The following is a 21,929-nucleotide window of genomic DNA, read 5'->3' as shown; positions in this document are numbered from 1 at the left end:
TTTCTCTCAAACTAGAGGTGTGCAACAGAGCTTCTTTTGTGCCTTTCATTCTTGCCTTTCCTGCCAATCTTCTCATCTTGGTGTGGCTACACAGCATATCAATAGTGTTTTCAGCACTGTCAAGGTTTACAAAGCACTGTGACTCAATTAATCAGCCCCCCTAAATAGTGCCTCTCATGCCCCCATATTTCATATGAAATTCATTTGAAAGCTTTGTATTCAAAGTTCGCAAAGGTTATCCTTTTATTCAGAGTATGTATCTCCAAAGGCTCTAATCAACTTGTCTACTGTTTTTTCAAACTTCACTTACTACTGTACCAGTCATTTTGAATTATTGAGCTCAGAGACCTTTATTCAGTGTGCCAGAAATGATTGATTTGACATACTATAAGCTGCACAATAAGAAGCCTTCATTTATAATTATGGATGGGTAGAGTGGGTATTGAGAGATACATATCTGCTCTTGTCAGATGGAGATTAGAACTGTCCAAAGCCACAAAAAAATAAAGCAAATCCGGACAATCTACACCAGAGGTTGTCATTGTGCAATGAAATGCTCAAGTGTAGCAATTCTGTAACACAGCCCAGATCTCAAATAATCTTTAAGAGACTTAATAAGTTAGTATACTAATTAGCAGAGATAGGAGCCAACAACCATGATTAATAACAAATGCCTAGCAGATTATTATGCTGCTGAACCTCAAGTAAATCTTTTAATAGTAAGAATGTACAATTAATTGCCCTTCAAAATACATATAACCTTGCTTCTTTGTGTACAAAAAGAAGAAAAAGAGAGGAAATGCTCACTTAGAAAGAAGCTAGTCCTTTGGAAGATTGCAGCTGTTTTTTTTGGATGCATGTGGTTTCACAATGAGCAACATTTTCAAATAGATACCCAAGATTTAATTCAAGAGAGGAATCAATTTACAGTAGAATTCCATGCTTAGCTTTGATATCTATGGAAGAACTGATCAAGAAATGTTTTCTCTGGGCATGTACAGAAAGTCCTCTCAATGCATCCAAGGTAAACAGAATTATTTTGAAGGTCTCCTAAGAAGCTCCAGTTCAGTAAGGAACCATCTGCTTTACCTGGAGAATATTCCAGACTCAATCTCTTATAGATGAGTTTCAGGCTGATGAGCTGGAAAATCACCTCCCCCCCCCTTCCCACACACTTGTAATCCTACAGAGCTAGTGCCAGTCAGTGTTGACAATCCTGAGCAATATACAGCTGTTTCCTAAGTGAGTGGGAGTGGTTTTTAGCCAAATACTGAATATACTACCTCTCTTTTTAGCAACAAACAGCTTGTTAATGTTAAATTAATGAAAAGGGAAATAATATTTCCTTTTGTTTCACATGGATAGCTTTCCATACAATTTCCTGATTCTGTTCTGGCACAAACTAATCAGATTGCAGCCCAAATTTAGCAGATTACTATGAGAGCTAACAAGGGGTTCCATTCATGTAGTCTGCTGCTCCTGTGTGACAATACCTGCCATTGTATCATGACAAAGAACTCTGAGAATATGAAGAAAAGGCAAGGCTGCTCAGCTCATTGGTTCCTTATCAAGCTGAAAAGAGGACATAAATTCTATGCATAAAATAGACAATAACAAATCAGCAAGTACATTTATAATTAGACAGACAAATATTAAAAAGCAGTATATTGTCATATACTATTGTACAGTTATTTTTCTCATTTCTCAAAATAACTAGAAAGATTGAAACCCTTATTATTATGGCATCAGCCAAGTAGAAGCTCTATGTTTAGATGCAAAATATGCATTGCTGAAATGTAGCAATGAGAACCTACTATTAGATCTATCTAGGCTTTTCCAGAAACTCTGGCCGGCCATTGTACGAAGGAAATTGGTGGACTCTGATCCAGCAGTGTTGTCCTTCATTTCTTATCTGCATTCCTGAAGAATAGTGATAGCTGGCATAAATACAACAGTTTGATATTTTGTTTAACTTTCTCACTAATGCATTCTTCAAGAATTGCTCTTTTTGTTTCATCTTGCTGGGATATTAAAATGTTGCACAATTGACTTTAGAATGCATTTCTTAACCAGAGAAATGGTTTGGTCTAATCTTAAACTGCTGGCCTGCGAGCCGGTTGCATCATATAGATGCTGTGCCCACTCCAGCTCCGGCAATGCAAAAAAAGTCATGATACGTCACAACCTGTCATGTGATGCAGCGAGTTTGACACCTGTGGACTAGACAATGGAGAAGGTGCAATTAATAGGACCTGACCAGCAAGTGTTCTAAACAAACCATGTGGTGAACTAGTCATCAGGCAACTGCCAACTTCAATTGTGCCTCTTCATGCCATAGAAAGGCTAATTTTGTATTATATTAGGAATGTAGGTATACCAAATAAACATAGGCACACAGTCTGGGGCTTCTGGACCATTGCCACAATTCAATGCCTTGGGTGTTATAGCTCAACTCAAAATTATAAAATTTATTGCGATACATAGAAAAACATTAAAATGATGGTGAGTGTTCATATTAGTATTAAAATGAAATGAAATAAAATTTAATTTCATAAATCCAGAGCACTGGAAGAGGTCATTTAGGGCATGGAATTCGATTCCCTGGTTAAAGCAGGAATCTAAATGAAAGAATCTCTGATCTTCGCTTTGAACATTCACTATGAAAGTGAGGCATCACTTCTCTGGATCATTGATTTCACTACTGAAAGGATCTTTCTGCTATGCTAATCATTTATAGTGCCTTCTGATCATCCCAGACTTGTGCATTTCATTTTTGTTTCTTAAATGAAGAATGCAGCATCTACATTTGGTATATTTAATTTTAAAAGCTTGTTAAACTGAAGATGGTAATATGGCAAAATACATTTCACCTCATCCTTCCATCCACATCTGGGAGCATTGGAGGATAGTACATTTTATGGGTAGGGCGATGTGAGAGCAAGCATTTCCATTCCAGTGACCTGGGTAGCAACATATGTCTCCCCTCCCCCATGCTGTTTTTTCCCCAATAGGTATCATTCAATACCTTTAATTAAAGGAAAAACAGAACAATAGCTCTGTGATAGATGTAATATAACATGTAGTTTGGCCCTAAGTCATGCAAATTGTTAGCAAAGTAAATTGGCACATTTTCTGTAAGGCAGAAAACTGCCTTAAGCTCTTAGTTATTAAATATTGGAGCCCAGACTAATAAAATGTTTTTTTTTTCTTGATTGCTATTTCCACTAATTTATTTGAATAAGAAAGAAGCTAAAATATGTGGCATACCTAAAATAGACCAGGTATTCTTTTTTTAACACTTCCATGAACTATCTGTAAATGAAGCAGTAAAACTTTCAGAAACAAATGACCCGTTTTATGTTTCCTTTTATTTGCCTGCCATTCCAATTGTAAAAGAAGTCTATTAAAAGTCTATCACATTCTGTAACTTGGGGTATTAAATCCAACCTACAAAAATAAATGAAGAAATAGCATTCTTTTAAAAATATAAATAAATTCATTTGATATGACCTTGACAAAGAAACTTAGGACTTATAAATATCAGTGTTCTATGGCATATTTTTTTATTATCAGAAATTATGTCATTGGTAAGAAAAATAAAACCATACCGCTTCAAGTTGCATAAGGTTGGTAACAGACATACATACTGAGAACAACAAAGAGTTTTGTAAAAGACTAACAGATTTACTAGAGGATAAGCTCTCTTGAATTTGTGCCCAATTTGTCAGATGCCAGAAGTGTTATTCTCAGCAGACAGATAGATTGATATACTTGGGTAAAGAGCAGAAAAATGCAAAGGGAAGGGCCAAAAGAAAACAATGACAGAAAAAGGCATTAAGCTGGTGAAATTTCTATGAACAACTTAAATACATATTTAAATTTATTCATAACCACGATGATAACTAATACGACATAATGCTAATTTAACACCAATAGTGGAGGGAAGCCATTGTCTTGACTGCAGCCTCATTTAGGCATCAAATTTATGTCTTATCCAAATTGTTATGTATCTTACCGAACAAAGGAAGTCACGAACATAACTGTCCTTGAAAAGCTTGGCTTCAATTCATTCAATCTCAGTTCATTCAGCAAAAAGTGTTAATCAATCCCTGTATGTATTTTAGATTCTTCCACACAATAAAAAACCAGCCACAGTCAAGATTTCAGTAAGTTTTTTTTATCTTTCTTCTATACATTTGTAATTCAGAAATGACATTAGTAAACCAATGCATCTGAAAACATATATAACTATCACTGATACATTTAATTACCAGTTTCTTAAGAATTCCACTCCAAATACTTTTATATTTCTTTTGATATATCTAACTACCATTTCAACGTAATAAAGTAGGCAGAAACATGCTGTTATATAAACCAGTTAAACTAAATGCACACAAACATGTGTACCCATTATCTAACTTTCATTCCAAATTACTCAGCATCATCTACATAAAACAGTACATGTGCATTCACACCCCCAGCCAAATCATCTCTAACATCACTACAGACATTTCTTGTACATTAATCCATGAAACATTAAGCAAAGAAAACATCAAATATCCTCATTTTATTCCTGCTCAGTACTGAACCATTCATTAAACATTCCATTTAGTTTCATGTATTCTTTACTTCTCTTATGAGCAAACAATTTACATTTCCCTATTTATATAAAATATTTCATTATTTAACCCTGTTTACTTTATCACATGCTTTTTTAAGGGAACAGAATAATGGAAAATACATATAATTCATAATTTATGGTTTTATTTATATGTACCATAGTCCTCAATTTTCTTAAAAGAAATCACTTCAAGTAAGGGAAAGCTCTTTGCAATTTATTCCCAGGACAAATTCAAATTAATTATGTACCGTTAATAAATTGATGAAAGGAATTTTGTTCTTTGACAGCTTTTGTTATACTGATATCCTCCAGAAGAATGGATATATTGGAGGAATGGTCAAAAAATGTTTGCAAATTCTGGAAGTTGGAAAGGGGTTTTTAAGATTTTATTTTATATTATTTTATTTTATATTATTTTATTTATTTTATTTCTTAGGCTTCCTCATATTCCCTGGCTTTTCATCACTAATATTCATAATAGTCTCCTTAATCTAGTAGCCACTAGATGGCAACAAAGAAGTACTAAACAATCCAACATCTTGCTGCCATCTAGCCATCATCTAAGTCTCTGCAGCCTAAAACTGGCAGTTCTACATATGGCTATTTAGTAAGAAAAGTAATTTGAAGTGAATCTTCTTGTTACTAATTTTACTTTTTAACCTACTTTAACCATTTTAGGGTTGTTTCAGTAATATGCATTTACAAAGGATGCAGCAGAAACGTCTTGGCAAAATCAAAAATGTCAAAATGGCAGTTATGACCAGGCATTCAAAGGCTAATAAAAGAGAATATATATATATAGCTTATATATTCAGAATTCAAAGTCCTGCTGGTTTTTAAATTTAAATTTACACGTCATGCATAGCAAACAGACAAGACTTTGCATGATTGTGGATGCCATCTTGATGTTTTTGACTCTTTTGAGGTACTCCAGATATGAGAACTCTCTCCTGCTATTTTGAGGTTTTTTCCTTTTCCCACCCATGATATCCAACTATTAAGATCATCTCTGAACAGCATTAATGCCTTTGAAATATTTAATCAATATTGCAAGATTTTTCAGTAATTATTTAGGCTACCCAATTCTTCTATTTCAAAATCAAAGAAAGTAGACAAAAATAAAAAGCAAGTGAACATGCTCTTGAGGAATTTGCTGCTAAATCTATGAGCTCAAAGTTGAACTAGCGGCAGCCGGCAGCAGAATGAACCACTGTTGGGTGCTTTCCTTCCACACCAAGGAGATCTGAGTTTCCTACTAGATAAGTAGATAATAGTGTTAGTCTATACAATAGTGATAGTCCCCATAGCAGTAAAATAAAACATAAGTTAGGAATTGCTTTCTTCAGTTTATAAGAAAAGATAGGATTCCCTTCAAGGGCAAGGATTAGGCCTAACATAAAGATGCAATTTATTTATGTTTTTAAAATTTATATTGCCACCTACTCAGAACTCTCAACAGAAAAAAGACACAGCCAAAGCAGGGGTATTAAATTCAGCTCAGTTTGATGAGTAAATCATTTCTTTAGAAGTAATGTTTTAAGGCCTTTAAAAAGGTAATCAGGATCCTCGGTTCTGCAGAAGGAAGATTTATAGGGAGTCTATAAAATTTGCTTGAAGTCAATATATGAATTCTGTCCACATAGATATAGTTGGAAATGGCTGATATTCCCCCAAAATAATTGGAATTGTTAGAGTTTTATGCTAGACTAGGTAGATTTCAAGGAAATCCCTCTATGTAAGAAAGATGTAAGTAGAAAGTATGGGATCATGATGCTAGTTAACAGCAATCTCAGAGAATGACATTTGGTTAAGTGGCAGAGTTGCAGGTAACCCTCATTAGGGTAAAGGGAGAGAGAAAAAGTGAAAATAGAGCTATCAATTCTGGATTACAAAAGTGGACAATCAGCAGATGTGAACAAAGAATTAGTGTCTACTATACAGGGTCATAAAAAGGGAAATATATCTTGTTGCTGCTATTCACTCTGCTCACCTTGTTAAAAGACTTCCCTTCTTTATCTCAAAGAGAGCAGAGAGAAGAAGGGAACTAGAACAAAAACATGTAACTCAACCAGGAGCAAGGAAGGAGGTCTTTCTCTAAAGGCAGAATCATGGTCTACAGATTATTCCAGATACTCCCCTGATTATTATGGGAAAAATAGCAAGGAGAGACAGGCAGGATTGGGTTTCAGCAGATGGAAATCATTAGAGTAGCAAGTATTTTCCATATGCTGCTTTCTGTACCGCTAAAATTCTATATGCACACAACAAATGATACCAAGGAAGAAGGATGAAAGAATAATACAATGATTAAAGTAAGGGAAAGAATTATTGAGGTTAAATAAATAGATAAAAACTTGTTGATTAGATGAAGTTTGCTTTCCTCTTCCAAAATATGTAACGCATTCATACTAAGCTGATGGAGTAAGGCCTGACTTCAACCAACGTCATTGACAAAGGTCAGCATGCCAAACTTTCATTGGAGGGTGGCTTGTCCAAGAATCATCCCAGTTTATAAATTCTTTAGCATCCACGAATTTGAATTCTTTCCAGACAGGAATTAATTGCCATTCTTTAATACATATTGCTGGATGATTCTTTGGGTACTGTGATATGCTAAGGCCAACCTGTTATGATATATTTTGTCTCACTTGCACTTTGTTTCCTAATACCACCATGAGTCCATTATTATCCCACCAAGCCAATTAAATGATACCATCAGTTGAGATTTATTCAATGCTTTTTAAAAAGAACATGGTAAACAAATTAGCAACAATACCTATCTAAAAATATGTCTTCTTCCAGGGTGACGCAAATGCATGCTACAAATAAAATGTTTAGCTCTATAGTCTGGGTTTCGTGTTTAGGATTCTTACAGTTCTATTTCCTAGTAAATAGCTTTTAAAGCAACACTTTTCTTCTCTCTTACTGCATTTAGCTCAGTCAGAAATAAATAAATAAATAAATAAATATGCCAGATGTCATGAGGCCAATAAGCAGGTGGGCCGAAGCTTCTGTACCAATTCAAATTGGCACAACATCAAACCTGGTGGGTATAACCTTTAATTCAGTGGTTCCCTGGCACCAGATCCAGCACCATCTGCTTAACTTTGCTAAGCTGTGCTTGTTTCTGTGTAGAGACAGTGCCAACAATGCAAACTGTCTCTTACATGTGCGGGGAATCATCAGTGCAAGTAGGGTTTTTTTTTTCCTTCCAAACCCATATGGTGGCATCTGTAAATGTACATTGTCAGCATCACTCTTCCTAAGTCAGAATGAGCACATGGAAAGCTGGAAGAAGGAGCTGGGCGTCATATTTTCCTGGACTCTGTTCTGCTATGTCTTGAGGGCAGAAAGAATGCATGGCATTTGCTAAAGGCAAAGAAACAAGGGAATCCCTTTGGCTGATGGCTATGGAAACAGGCACAAACCGTTTGGTAAGTTTTCTTTTAAGTTGCAACTTCAAAACAAATCTGATGTGCCAATGGTAGCAAAGAAATTTTTTTACCAGGGATTTTGCTGAGAGATTTGGGCATTGTGCTCCTAGTTGACTTCTAAGCAGCACAAATATGTCAACATCAACAACTGTCCATAAATCCATAAAAACCCATGCCTGAAAAAGAATGTACAATTCTGAAAGCACCAAAAGCAGTAATTAATATGGGAAAAAAGAAGTTACATCTGGGGAATTCATATTGAAAAAGCCTGCATGAGGGATATTAACATTAGAAAGAACATCAGAGAGATTTGCATTAAAAAAAGGTTCTCTGGAAATTTATGTTAACACCTACATAAATTACAGGAACATGTGTACAAACGCTCCATATGTTAGGAGGAGTGCAAATGCAAACGTTATGATTTTTTCTATTATTTTTTTTAAAAACAAAACCTGAATGATCCAAAGCTATCCAATTAATATGGACCATTATATGGGCCAGATCCATATATCTCTAGTAGAATCATCTATGCAGTGTTTCTCAACCTGAGCCATTTTAAGAAGGGTGGACTTCAACTCCCAGAATTCCCCAGCCAGCATGGCCAAAAAGGGAATTCTGGCAGTTGAAATCCACCCATCTTAAAATGGCCCAGGTTGAGAAACACTGATCTATTGAATCTGGTGAATCTTGAATGATGCCTCACCAGCAGAGACAATGGGAAATCAAGTTTGCCCTAAGTACCCCCTTTTTTTAAAAAAAAGTACAGACTTCTTTTTGTTATGTGAACCTGGTAAATGGTCCTCAGTGTCTTGCTCTATTACTAAGATACCAGAGATGCTTTTATAAATACATTGCTGGCACATTAGAATGGAATCTAAGAATGCTAAAGATTTTGATTGGTAAGCATTTTATAGATCTCTTTTGTACCTCCAGAATTAATATGCATTTCTTTCAGACTTCATTGGACTTAGTTTAAATACATGGATTTTTAGACAATATATATCCAATATCAATGTGAATCAGCATGAAACTTCAATCAGTCTGATATAGGAATCTTTATGGCTGAATACTATTAAAACTGATATGGAATAGATTGTTCTGTCCAATGTATATTTCCTATATTCAGAAATCAACAGATAAGATTAGGATATGGGAAGAAGATATCACTTGTTATATTTTAGGAGAATGTGATAAATTATCAAAATTGTTTATACTTGTGATGTTTATATTTGTGATAATTATATATTTTTTCTTTTTCTTTACTGTAGTTTTATTTTTTCTTTATTTTCTATTTTTATTTTTTTCCTGATCTTTTTAATTTTTATAGTAGTAGTAGTAGTAGTAATAATAATAATAATAATAATAATAATAATAATAATAATAATAATAATAATAATAATAATAAAGTTGGAAGGGACCTTGGAGGTCATCGAGTCCAACCCCCTGCTCAGGCAGGAAACCCTACACCATTTCAGACAAATGGCTTCCAGTCTCTTCTTAAAAACTTACAGTGTTGGAGCATTCACCACTTCTGGAGGCAGGTTGTTCCACTGGTTAATTGTTCTAACTGTCAGGAAGTTTCTCCTTAGTTCTAGGTTGCTTCTCTCTTTGGTTAGTTTCCACCCGTTGCTTCTTGTCCTGCCTTCAGGCGCCTTGGAGAATAGCTTGACTCCCTCTTCTTTGTGACAGCCCCTGAGATATTAATTTGTTTTGAATTTTTTTATTTTTATAATTGCAATTTTTAACAAAACTATTACAAAAAAGAAATGAACAGATGAGATTAACTCAATGAGTTAAACTTCCTTCCTTCGTCTCTGCCTTTCTCTCTCCCCCTCATAGCTGTTAAAGAAGGCAATCAATATAACATATACATACATTTATCAGTAGTGGTATTCAAAGCGAATTTAATCATGGGGTGAACCTTCATTTGAGAAAATAATGTTGAAGATATAGACACGATTCCTCCCATATGAAATGTTAAATAATATAAAATCAATAAAATTGATAACCAAAAATCTAACCAAACTTTATCAAAGGCAAAAATAATTTATTCTAATGAGGTTCTTTTCTGTGCATTTTTAAAAGCCCAAATGGTACACTGATCCTATATATATATATATATATATATATATATATATATATATATATATATATCCAAATTTCTTTTTCTGACAAAGAATTAAAGAATTAAATTGGGAGACTAAATTGGCCATTTCGAGCTCATTCTGCTCTCATCAGTTAGCCACACCCTTTATGGGATTCGAACCTGGGCAGTTTACATACTAGGCAGTGATTTAACCACCAAGCCACAGGCTCTCTCCCTCTTTGCCTCTCCCAATTTAAACCCCCTAGTTGGGGGCTGCAAGGCAAAAGAGATTGTAAAAAGTAAAACTGCAGTATAGCAGTTAAAAAATCTCAAGGTGTAATCATGTCAAACGTATCCAAAATCGTCTGTAGCACAAAGCAAAGAAGACCGGCACACGCTGACACCCAACAAGCTCTTTATTGTGCAAGTGAGACAAAGTCAGCACTGGGACTAATTTCCTTCCACCGCAATATATCGATGTGCTCCACCCTGCAGCCCCGCCCCCCATCCCAAACCAACATCCGTTTGAGATGGATAAATGCTATGCCCCTTCCCTGTGCTTTCCCTTTCCCCGACGAAGCTCTGCCCCCACGCCCCGCTGTCCGTGCGCCCGATCCGCGCGCCTGTTGCCCGCCGCTAATCTCACCCTGCCGAACTTCCTGGTAGCTAGGAGACAACCCCCTGCTCTCCCGCCGAGGTACATTCCCCTTAGCCCGAGGCGGCTCGCCCGTCGTCCTTTCAGCAGGCCGTAGGTGACCCTTGGGAACTACCACTAATATCTCAGGTTTCGTTAGCGTCTGTCGTGCATCTCGTGGAGACGTCCGCCCGGAGGAAGTTTGCCCGGTATGGCTGTGGGGTGTGGCGGTGCACGGCTCAGCTGCTTCTCGGCCCGGTGAGTTGTCGTTCGTGCTCCCCCTGTCCCCGTTCATATGGCAAGCCTTTGGGGCTTGACATGCGGCCCCCTCTACCACACGTCCCCCTGGAAAAGAGAGGAAAGGGGTTGAATGCACAGCGTTACACTTGTTCCGCCCCGGCTTATCTGGGTGCCTACGGTGGAACATCTGAATTAGGTTGGGTGCCTTTATGTCCTCCTCTCCCACCCAGGTCGCGTCCAATAACGGGTAGCCTTTCCACCGAAGGAGGTATTGGGTTTTACCATATCGCTTTCGTGAGTCTAGGACCTCCTGCACTTCATAATGGGACCCGGATACCGGTCCTGGTGCCCTGTCACTATAGGGACTTCTATGTGCTGGTTTGAGTAGACTACTATGGAACACGGGGTGAACCTTGCCTAGAGAGGCGGGTAGCCGTAGCTGAACTGTAACTGGGTTAACCACTTTGAGGATCTGGAAGGGCCCCACATATTTCGGGCCTAGCTTCTTACATGGCACTTGCAGGCGTAGATATTTGGTGGCTAAATACACCCAGTCTCCCACTTTGAACGGTTTATGCTCGGCCCGTTTTTTGTCGGCTTGGACTTTGGCAGCAGCTTCGGCCTCCCTTCGTGCTACCTTCACCCAGTCCCACAACCCTGAAATTTTGGATTGCCATGTTTGAGGGGTCTGGCCGCCGGCCACCTCTGGTGACAATTCGGGCATGGGGTTAAACTCCATACCATACACTATTTTAAACGGGGTATACCCCGTACTGTTGTGGACGGTATTATTATATGCCACTTCAGCAAACGGCAATAAGTCCACCCAATCCGTTTGCTGGAATGACACATAACTCCGGAGGTACCTTTCCACCATGGCGTTTGCCCTTTCCGCCGCCCCGTTGCTGCTCGGGTGATATGCTGAACTCAACGTCTGTGACGACCCTAGCGAACGAACGAAAACCCTCCAGAATTTCGCGGTGAATTGCACCCCTCTATCTGACACTATTCTCCTAGGTACACCGTGGAGCCGATAGATGTGTTGAATAAACAACCGTGACAATCGTCGCGCTGATGGCAGGCCTCTGCATGGGATAAAATGTGCCTGTTTGGAGAAAAGATCTATCACGGTCCATATCACCCTGTAGCCCCGATTGTCGGGTAGTTCTACGATAAAATCCATGGCGATCTCTTCCCACGGTCGAGATGGATCGGCCACCGTTTGTAATAACCCCATGGGCTTCCCTACCCGGGGCTTCGCGCTGGCGCACACGTGGCACCCTTTTACATGCTGTTCCACATCTACTTTCAGTTTGGGCCACCAGAGTTGTCGTCGTACTAAATGCAGGGTCTTTAAAAATCCAAAATGGCCCGCTTGTTTAGCGTCATGACACCTTCGAAGAACGGAGGGGCGTAGGCACTCGGGCACATATATCCTATCCCCTTTCCATGCCACACCGTCTCGATTAGTCAACCATCCCGAATGCTCATTCGCCCACGCATCCGACAGCAAGGCAGTCCTCATGGCCTCTAATTCGCTTACCTGAGACCTGTGACTTACGGTCTCGGCGGTCTCACGCCAACAAGGAGGCATCAGGGCCTGTATCACCTCCTCCCGTTTGCTACGGTACTGCAGCATCCGCGATAATGCGTCGGCCAAAAAGTTCTTACCCCCCGGCACATATCTCAGTGTGAAATTAAACGGGTTGAAGTATTGTGCCCATCGGACATGTTTGGGGGCCAGGCGCCTCGGGGTCTGTAGCGCCTCCAAGTTCTTATGGTCTGTCCACACCTCGAAAGGCAGCTTGGCCCCTTCTAACAAATGCCGCCATGTTGCCAGAGCCCAGCGGATCGCGAAGGCCTCCTTCTCCCAGACGGTCCAGCTACGTTCGGCCGTCGTGAATTTACGCGACGTATAGGCACATGGCTGCAACGCTCCCCCATTGTTCTTCTGCAACAGCACCGCCCCCACCGCCACATCACTGGCGTCCACCTGGACCACAAAAGGGGTACTCTGGTCCGGGTGGCGTAACACGGGCTCCTTAGCAAATAACGTTTTCAGTGACTCAAACGCTTTTTGACAACTCACGGTCCACTCTAGCCGTTGGCTCGGGCGAGGCCTCGCCGCAAGGTGTTTCGTCCGCAGCAGTTCCGTGAGGGGATGCACCACGGTTGCAAACGATGGAATGAACTGACGGTAAAAATTCGCGAATCCGAGAAAACTTTGCAGCTGGCGTCTAGTCTGGGGCGCTTGCCATTCCTGTACTGCTTGCACCTTGCTCGGATCCATTTCCACCCCGCTCCCTGAGATGCAGTAGCCCAGATAATCTAGTCGCTCCGGTGAAATTCGCACTTCGATAATTTCACATAAAGCTGGGCCTCCAGCAACTTCTGCAGTACTTGCCGCACCAGGTTGACATGCTCCTCTCTTGTTGCGGTATATATTAGAATGTCATCTAGGTACACGAGTACCCCACGGTATAGGTGTTCATGCAACACCTGATTGATTAACTGCATGAATACTGCGGGGGCCCCTCGTAACCCGAACGGCATGACGCGAAACTGGAAACTGCCTAACGGACAGTTGAACGCCGTTTTCCATTCGTCGCCAGCCTTAATCCGTACTCTATAGTATGCCTCCCGTAGGTCTAATTTGGTAAATATGCGGCCCATCCCCAAATGTGCCAATAAATCCTTCATTAGGAGTAGGGGTATACATGCTCAACACATACTGCGTTCAACCCCCGGAGGTCGACACATAAGCGTAATGCACCATCCTTCTTTTCTTTGAAAAGGACGGGAGCCGCTATCCGGGACCTAGCAGGCTGAATGAACCCTCGCGCCAAGTTCTGGTCAATGTATCTACGGAGTTCCTGCACCTCCGGTGATGTCATAGCGTACATCCGGGGTTTCGGGAGCTTAACCCCCGGCAATAGCTCTATAGCGCAATCCGTCGGCCGGTGAGGGGGCAGGTGATTACACTCCTCCTCGCTGAAGACCGCCGCTAAATCCCTGTATTCCTCGGGATATGGTACTTCTCCTCCCATCTCCTGGAGTTGCGCCGCTACCCCGGGCACTTGGGAACCTGGCCCTCGTTACCACCTGTCCCTGGTATTGGACCTACCCCAAGACGCACTTTACGATACCCTCCTTCCCACCATATAGTTGGGGTCCATTTGTCCAACCAGGACAACCCCAGGATGACCGTCTTCGTCATAATGGGCACCACGATGAACCGTAACACCTCCCAATGGTCTCCTAGGTCCATGCGTACCCGTTCCATCACATGGGTCGCGGGGACTCCCCCAACAATGACCCATCCATTTGTTCGAACCGTATTGGTTGTGGCAATGGATATATCCGAAACCCACTGTCCATCGCTACCTTTCTACTCATCAGACATCGTGTACATCCAGTGTCGATCAAGGCCTGACACGCCTTCTGTACACCCGTCACCGGACTCATGAGGACTATAGGGAGGAGGAATGGGCTAATGGGATCACTCACCATTGGGTCGGCCATTCCCTCGTCAGGGCTGTCCTCCTCGTCCCCGGCTGGTAGCGTACCCCGGTTGTAGGCTCTGGCATAATCGGAGATCCTGTTTTCGCCCCTGGAGTTGGCTGCTGGATAACCGCCCTCGAACTCTCCGTGGCTTTCTTCATGGGCGTGGCTCTACCAACTGCTGCGGCCTTACGGGGACTGGGTGCTGGACAGTCGGCTGCGCGGTGGCCCGGCTGGTCGCAGTGGAAACATCGAAAACCGGCTGCTCCTGACGCCCCTGGTGGCTTTGGTGTTGGCCGCTGTTGGTCCTGGCTTCCCTCGCAAGGCCTATCCCCGGGACGCCGCAGCCACGGAACGTCCCCGTACCCTCGATATACTTCTTTCAGGCCTGCCTCCAGTTCGACCACTATCCTGAACCAGTCTCTCAGTTTGTTGGGCACACCCCGGTATACGCAGGCTTGCCGTAGGTCGTGGTCTAGGCCTGCTCTGAATTGATGTACTAACATCCGCTCCGGCCAAGAAGACTGCAACCGGCCGGCTAACTTCCGAAACTCCCGCACGTACTCAATGGCCGGGCGTTTCCCCTGTTGGAGCGCCAGCAGGTCTGCCTCGGCCCTCTGTGCCCGGGTGGGGTCATCAAACCTCCCATGCAGAGCATCCAAAAACAGCCCCGCACTCCCCAACTCCCGGACATGGTCACTGTACAGGTCGGCCGCCCACGCAGCCGCCTCTCCGCGCAAGGCGGCAGTAAGAGCGCCGACCATAGCCCATTGGGAGACATATAGCTGTGCAAACTGGTCCAGGTGGCTTATGGCCTGTCCCAGGAACATTGCCAATTGATCGGGGTTACCATCAAAGGTAACTGGAATAGGGGGAACCCCCCATAGATATCCTGGCCCCCACAGCCCCTGGGGTTTGCCTGGCACAATGTTTGGATGTCCGGCGGCGAAGCTCTGCTGTTCCCTACCTCCTGTCGTTGTCGGGCCTCTTGCCACGTTCCTGGCCCCGCCGGCTGGACTGGGTGTGTCTGACCTGGCGGCCCGCTCGAAGGGAGCCCCATAACGCCCGGTCCGCCTGTGGGATTAGACAACCGCAGCCGCGGACTGCTCAGGCAGAACCTAGACGAGGGGGTGCGCCCCGCAGCCTCCCCTTCCGATTGCCACATATTGGCGGCACCCTTGTAACTTGCTTCGCCAAACCGATAGCATAAGATACCCATGGTTTCCTGGCCCGGAGCCGTGGAATAGCTCCAGTCCTCGTCGTCCTCTATGGTGGCGCGTTTCTCCCTCCACCCCGAATGACCGAGCTTCGGCTTTGGCGTTAGGAGCTGTTCGGGCTGCAGTCCAGTCACCGCTGGGCTTTGCCACCACTCCTCCTGTGGCTTAGCGGCCCCTGTCTCCCCCACGTCGAGTCCCGAGATTGCACACTGTAACAGTTTCGGCCGTACCACTGGCTGGGCCACCGCCGGCTCCGACGCCGGGATAGCATCCGCAACCCCGTCGGCCGCCATCTCTCCCTCGACCAAGGCGGCCCCCTGCGTCCCCTCCGCCATACCGTAGCCATACGCGGGAACTGGAGGCTGGAGAGTTAGGGAGTGCTGACTTTATGTCAAACGTATCCAAAATCGTCTGTAGCACAAAGCAAAGAAGACTGGCACACGCTGACACCCAACAAGCTCTTTATTGTGCAAGTGAGACAAAGTCAGCACTGGAACTAATTTCCTTCCACCGCAATATATCGATGTGCTCCACCCTGCAGCCCCGCCCCGCCCCCCATCCCAAACCAACATCCGTTTGAGATGGATAAATGCTATGCCCCTTCCCTGTGCTTTCCCTTTCCCCGACGAAGCTCCGCCCCCACGCCCCGCTGTCTGTGCGCCCAATCCGCGCGCCTGTTGCCCGCCGCTAATCTCGCCCTGCCGAACTTCCTGGTAGCTAGGAGACAACCCCCTGCTCTCCCGCCGAGGTACATTCCCCTTAGCCCGAGGTGGCTCGCCCGTCGTTGTTCTTTCAGCAGGCCGTAGGTGACCCTTGGGAACTCCCACTAATATCTCAGGTTTCGTTAGCGTCTGTCGTGCATCTCGTGGAGACGTCCGCCCGGAGGAAGTTCGCCCGGTACGGCTGTGGGGTGTGGCGGTGCACGGCTCAGCTGCTTCTCGGCCCGGTGAGTTGTCGTTCGTGCTCCCCCTGTCCCCGTTCGTATGGCAAGCCTTTGGGGCTTGACAAATCAATTAGACATCTGTCTGAAAAACTTCCTGCATATACTCCCTTGACTCAGCTGGCAAAGAGGGAGGAGAGCCTGTGGCTTGGTGGTTAAATCACTGCCTAGTATGTAAACTGCCAGGTTCGAATCCCATAAAGGGTGTGGCTAACTGACGAGAGCAGAATGAGCTCGAAATGGCCATCTTAGTCTCCCAATTTAATTCTTTAATTCTTTGTCAGAAAAAGAAATTTGGATTTGTAATGTTTCGCAGTTGCGACTTGAGCCTGCTTAACGCCCCTAGTTGGGGGCTGCAAGGCAAAAGAGATTGTAAAAAGTAAAACTGCAGTATAGCAGTTAAAAAATCTCAAGGTGTAATCAATTAGACATCTGTCTGAAAAACGTCCTGCATATATATATATATATATATATATATATATATATATATATGTCTTTGTTTGTTCGGGTTTTCTCCCGCATAAAATTGGAAGTGTCTTGGCGACGTTTCGACAAAGTCCCATTCGTCATCTTCAGGCTGGTGTTTTCAGCTTCGTGCTTGCCAGTAGTTTCTCATATATATATGAGAAACTACTGGCAAGAACATATCATAGATAACAGATTATAGAATTATAGGACTGGAAGGGACCTTGGAGGTTTTCAAGCCTAGTGCCCAAGGCAGGAGTCTTTATATCATCTCACAGAGTTGGATGTCCTACCTTATCTTGAAAACCTCCAGCAATGGAGTACCCACAAGTCTTGGGGAGACAATTTACTCCATTGGTTAATTGGTCTCACTGTCAGGAAATTTCTCCTTAGTTCCATATTGGATCTCTTTTAATGAGCTTCTACCCATTGCTTCTTGTCCTGCCCTCAGGTGCTTTGAATAATAATTCAACTCCCTCATCTCTGTGATTGTCCCTCAAAAACTGGAAGATAGCTATCATGTCACCCTTAATACTTCTCTTCATTAGGCTAGACATACCCAGTTTCCATAACCATTCATTGTACAATTTAGCCTCCAGACACCGTAGTATCTTTTTTTGCTCTTCTCTGCACTCTTTCTAAGATCTCAGCAACTTTTTTGTATTGTGGCAATCAAAATTAGATGCAGTAATCCAGTGTGGCCTCAGTCTGTTATAGAGCGATACTATCACTTGTCATGACCTTGATACTATCTCTCTGTTGATGCAGCCTAGCATTTCATTGGCTGTTTTGGCAGCTGCCACAGATTGCTGGTTCATTCTTAAATGATGGTCCATCAGGACACCTAGATCCCTTTCACAGTTACAACTGTTCAGCCAAGTATTTAAACTGTGCATTTGGGGTTTTTTGCCCAAGTACAGGATCTTACCTTTCTCACCATTGAACTGCATCTTATCTTAAAGTTCACTGAAGAGTTGGGTGGCTAATAAATGTAAATAAATAAATACACATCACAGGGAAGTTTTAATTTATTCTTAAATGTCTTACATACAGTATAAAAATGCACAATTGTAAGAACCTAGTTCACCACCTGGCTTGCTGTTATATGAGAACATTTCTATGATACACATACCTCATTTCCTGTCTTCATGTTTGTACTGATAACATGCTCTAATAGTCAAGATTGTGTGTGTGTGTGTGTGTGTGTGTGCGCGTGTGTGTGCATGTGTGCTGGTTTGTGACCATAATAAAGACTGAACTGAATTTAATAATCAAGTGTTTCTACTATCTTGCTGGATAGTGCAGATAGTATAGTTGGTTATTATAGTCTCGTGTGGCAAAAACTAGTAGATTATGCTAAATTATCATTCCCTAGATATGGTGACACACATAAAAACAAAGCAAAAGTAAATATGGAAAGTACTTTAGTTTCAAACCAAAATTTAAAAAATTATAGCAACATCAATAACCTGCACTCTGCTGATGACATTATTCTGTTAATTGAAAATGCAGTAAAATATTAACTCTGGGATTAACTGTTCAAGAGGAATTCAAGCAATTCCACCCAACCAAATTATAATGAGTTTAATATACAGAATTCATGTTTATTATTTCTCTTCATAGGATTATGGTTTCTACAAACAAAAGAAACTAGAACAAGTTTGTAATGATACTTAGAGCATAATTTCAATAAATCTGACAATTATTCTTTAAATTAGGCCTATAATATTTCAGTCCTAAATTGTATGAAAAGCACACTTCATTATTTCTTTCATACTTCAATGATGCAAAAAAAAGTTTATTGAAAAGAAATTATGAATAGGTTGGTAAGATAAAGTCTACTGCAGTAAAGCATGTTGCAAATTTCTTAATACACAAAAGCACTTTTTTGACCCAACATTTAGATTCAATAAGTGTCCATTCTATTCACATTCACAAGTAAAGAAAAACTCAGTTCAATCAACATTCGTTTTGACCAGCAAGTATTACTCTCAGTTTATTTCACATACTTGATATTATAATTGATATTAGGAAACAGCATTTTTGTTTAAGGAATGATTATTTGCAAATACTCCCTCTTGTGATCAAAGGTAGAAAACCAGTAGGGTCTTTTCCTATTTTATAAGCATCAGGATGCAATTAATCGGCATTCTGTTTACCAGATAAAAGTTTATTTCCTAATAAGATTTTTGACACACTTGTTTGACTATTCCATTTCTTTATATAGAGAAAATCTCTAGAAGACACATCAGGACAATATTATAACAAGGCTTGCTCTAAATCAGGGGGTGTTCTTATGAAAATAGCAATATAAATGAATATTTTTCATCTAATGTTAGTAGAAATGGGAGAATCAACCAATTTAAATTACTTTATTCCCAGTGTTACATATATTGTATTGCACTTCTGCATCATGAGATTTATTTTATTGTACCTGTAATTCTCTATCTGTGTTTTCTATAATAGGTGCATTGTGTGCATGTTTGCCTAATATGCAGTTTGGCAAATATTTTTATATGTTCCTTTATTTAGACATTCTTTTATTTATTTTTATTAGAGAATAGCTTCAACATTTTTGAAAAATAATAAATAATAAAGGGATAAATTATTGTTTTCCTTTTAGAAGTAGGCTGACAAATTTGTCTCCCATCTCTGTACCAGATGAGGCTTAGTGATGTAAATGCAAAAGAAAGCTAAGATCTTTACATTCCCATCTTTCAAAGTGATGTTGAAATGTTGACTAAACATTCCACATGGCTCTTTTTTGGCATTCCATAGCTGGATAGAATTGCAAAATTAAAATAGAACATGAACTCACAATAGCAGATGTCAAAATTGTGGTCAAAAACTAGTAGTTAAGACAGCATGAACACTTTTAAATTAGAGATGGAAAGGACAAGCTAGCTTCTGACCAATCAGTTAAAAGTAGCTTTTAACAATCAGGACTTTGGAATCCACTTAAAAACAATCAATACATGAACAAGGAGAAATCTCACAACAGAGCTCCAGAGGAAACGTCTGGTCCTTGTGCTTGCATCCTTGCAGGCTGCTTAATAGGCGCTCTGAGACCTATGGTATTTTACATCTGGGGCAGGTTCACTATAGCTATACACAGAACTATTTTCATCATCATGGCAACCCTTAAGGCACTACCAGCATTATGAAAATCAAAAGACAGTATATTTACTGCATATTGTCCAATGTCAATTCATAGTTAAAACAATGTATTTCTTAAAATGCTATCAGTTAATAAATTTGAAGATAGCCAGCAGCAAAAGAAAATTCCTTCTCTTTCTGTAGCCAAATTCTCAATGAATATTCAGTATAAAAATCCAACATAGCACAGTTCCACCATTCAATTCACATTTACAGCCATGTTAATGTAATCATGTTGCCTTCTTATTTTGTTTGTTTTGTCTCTTTTGTTCTTTATCATTTCCTGATAAAGAGGAAAACATCATTTATTTCAATTTATTTTCCTATATTGGCATATCTAGATCTTAGTAGGATTTCCAATATGTGAGAACATCCATTCTCCACTTTACAGTGAGCAAGGGTAAATATCTGAATGAATTAGTATCTTCATGGGACCATGTATTTGTTCATTTATTTGTTCATTCAAAACTGGATAATATTTTATCACATGCATTAACACCTCATTTTAATCTCTTGATGTTCCTAATAAGTACAGTATATGTGTGCATGTGTACATGTATGTGTGTTTAAAATGGTTTCATGGTCATTCTTCTCAAATCTTTAAAATTGCTGCTGAAAAATTAAAAGCAACAGCAGATTTTCCTATAGCACAGTTCTATTCAATTTTGCTTAAAGAAATTGATTCAAAGATTAAAAAATTGATGGACCTGTTGTTTTGCTTTTTGAACCAAGCTCGGCTTAGAAGGATACAAAAAAGTTATTAAATGTGACGTTATCAATATCAGATATCTCAGTAATTCCTGTTCAAATCCATTGAATAAATCACAATGTTTACATCAATATATTTTTTTTCTCATACAAATGACTTCTTAACTGAGAACTGGCTCATCGATTTACAAGCTACAAATAACCAGGATGTGACTATCTGTATCTACAACAAAATATAATAGTAGAGGCACCTGTGACTTGCCAAAAAAACTGAACAACATTTTATAGCAATATTTACTTCTTTACATTTTATTGTATTGGTCCAATAAATGAAGCAAACTCTAAATTGATTGTTTGCATCTGATATAAAAATTGTTTTTATTACACAAATAATTTGGGAATATATAGCCAAAGGGGAAGTTTAGGAGAGCTGCGTATTCTCACACATAACTTGCATGACTAATTCTATCATTTGCTACCGCAGTACAACCAGTTTTTTTTAAAAAGACTAATTGATATAATAGGGTACGAAATGCTTACAAAGGCTAGGGAAATACTGTAAACAAATCCATTAATAAATTCTGCTGCAGTTATCAGGAATATAAGATTGATTCATATATTTATTCATTAAATTTATATTCTGCTTCTTCAGGATCTCGAGATGGTATACTTACTACAGTCTTTTCCAATTTTCCCCATAATAAATATTCTGGGTAGTTGATTAATCTGTAGACTAATTAAAATTCACTCAATGACCTTCAGTGACTGAAGCAGGATTTGAATTTTCCCAGGCCTGGTCCATCTTCAATACCACATTGCCTCAAGTAACACATTCTCAGTATTTCATATAGTAATTAGGCATGTGGCAAGAGATGGAAAGAGAAAAAGATAGGAGGAAAAAAAATGAAGGTGAGGTAGAAAGGGAAC

Source organism: Crotalus tigris, unplaced genomic scaffold (genome assembly GCF_016545835.1).
Source record: "Crotalus tigris isolate CLP2741 ecotype Arizona unplaced genomic scaffold, ASM1654583v1 scf7180000024380.494782, whole genome shotgun sequence".
Classification (NCBI taxonomy): domain Eukaryota; kingdom Metazoa; phylum Chordata; class Lepidosauria; order Squamata; family Viperidae; genus Crotalus; species Crotalus tigris.
Note: the sequence above shows the minus strand (reverse complement) of the source record.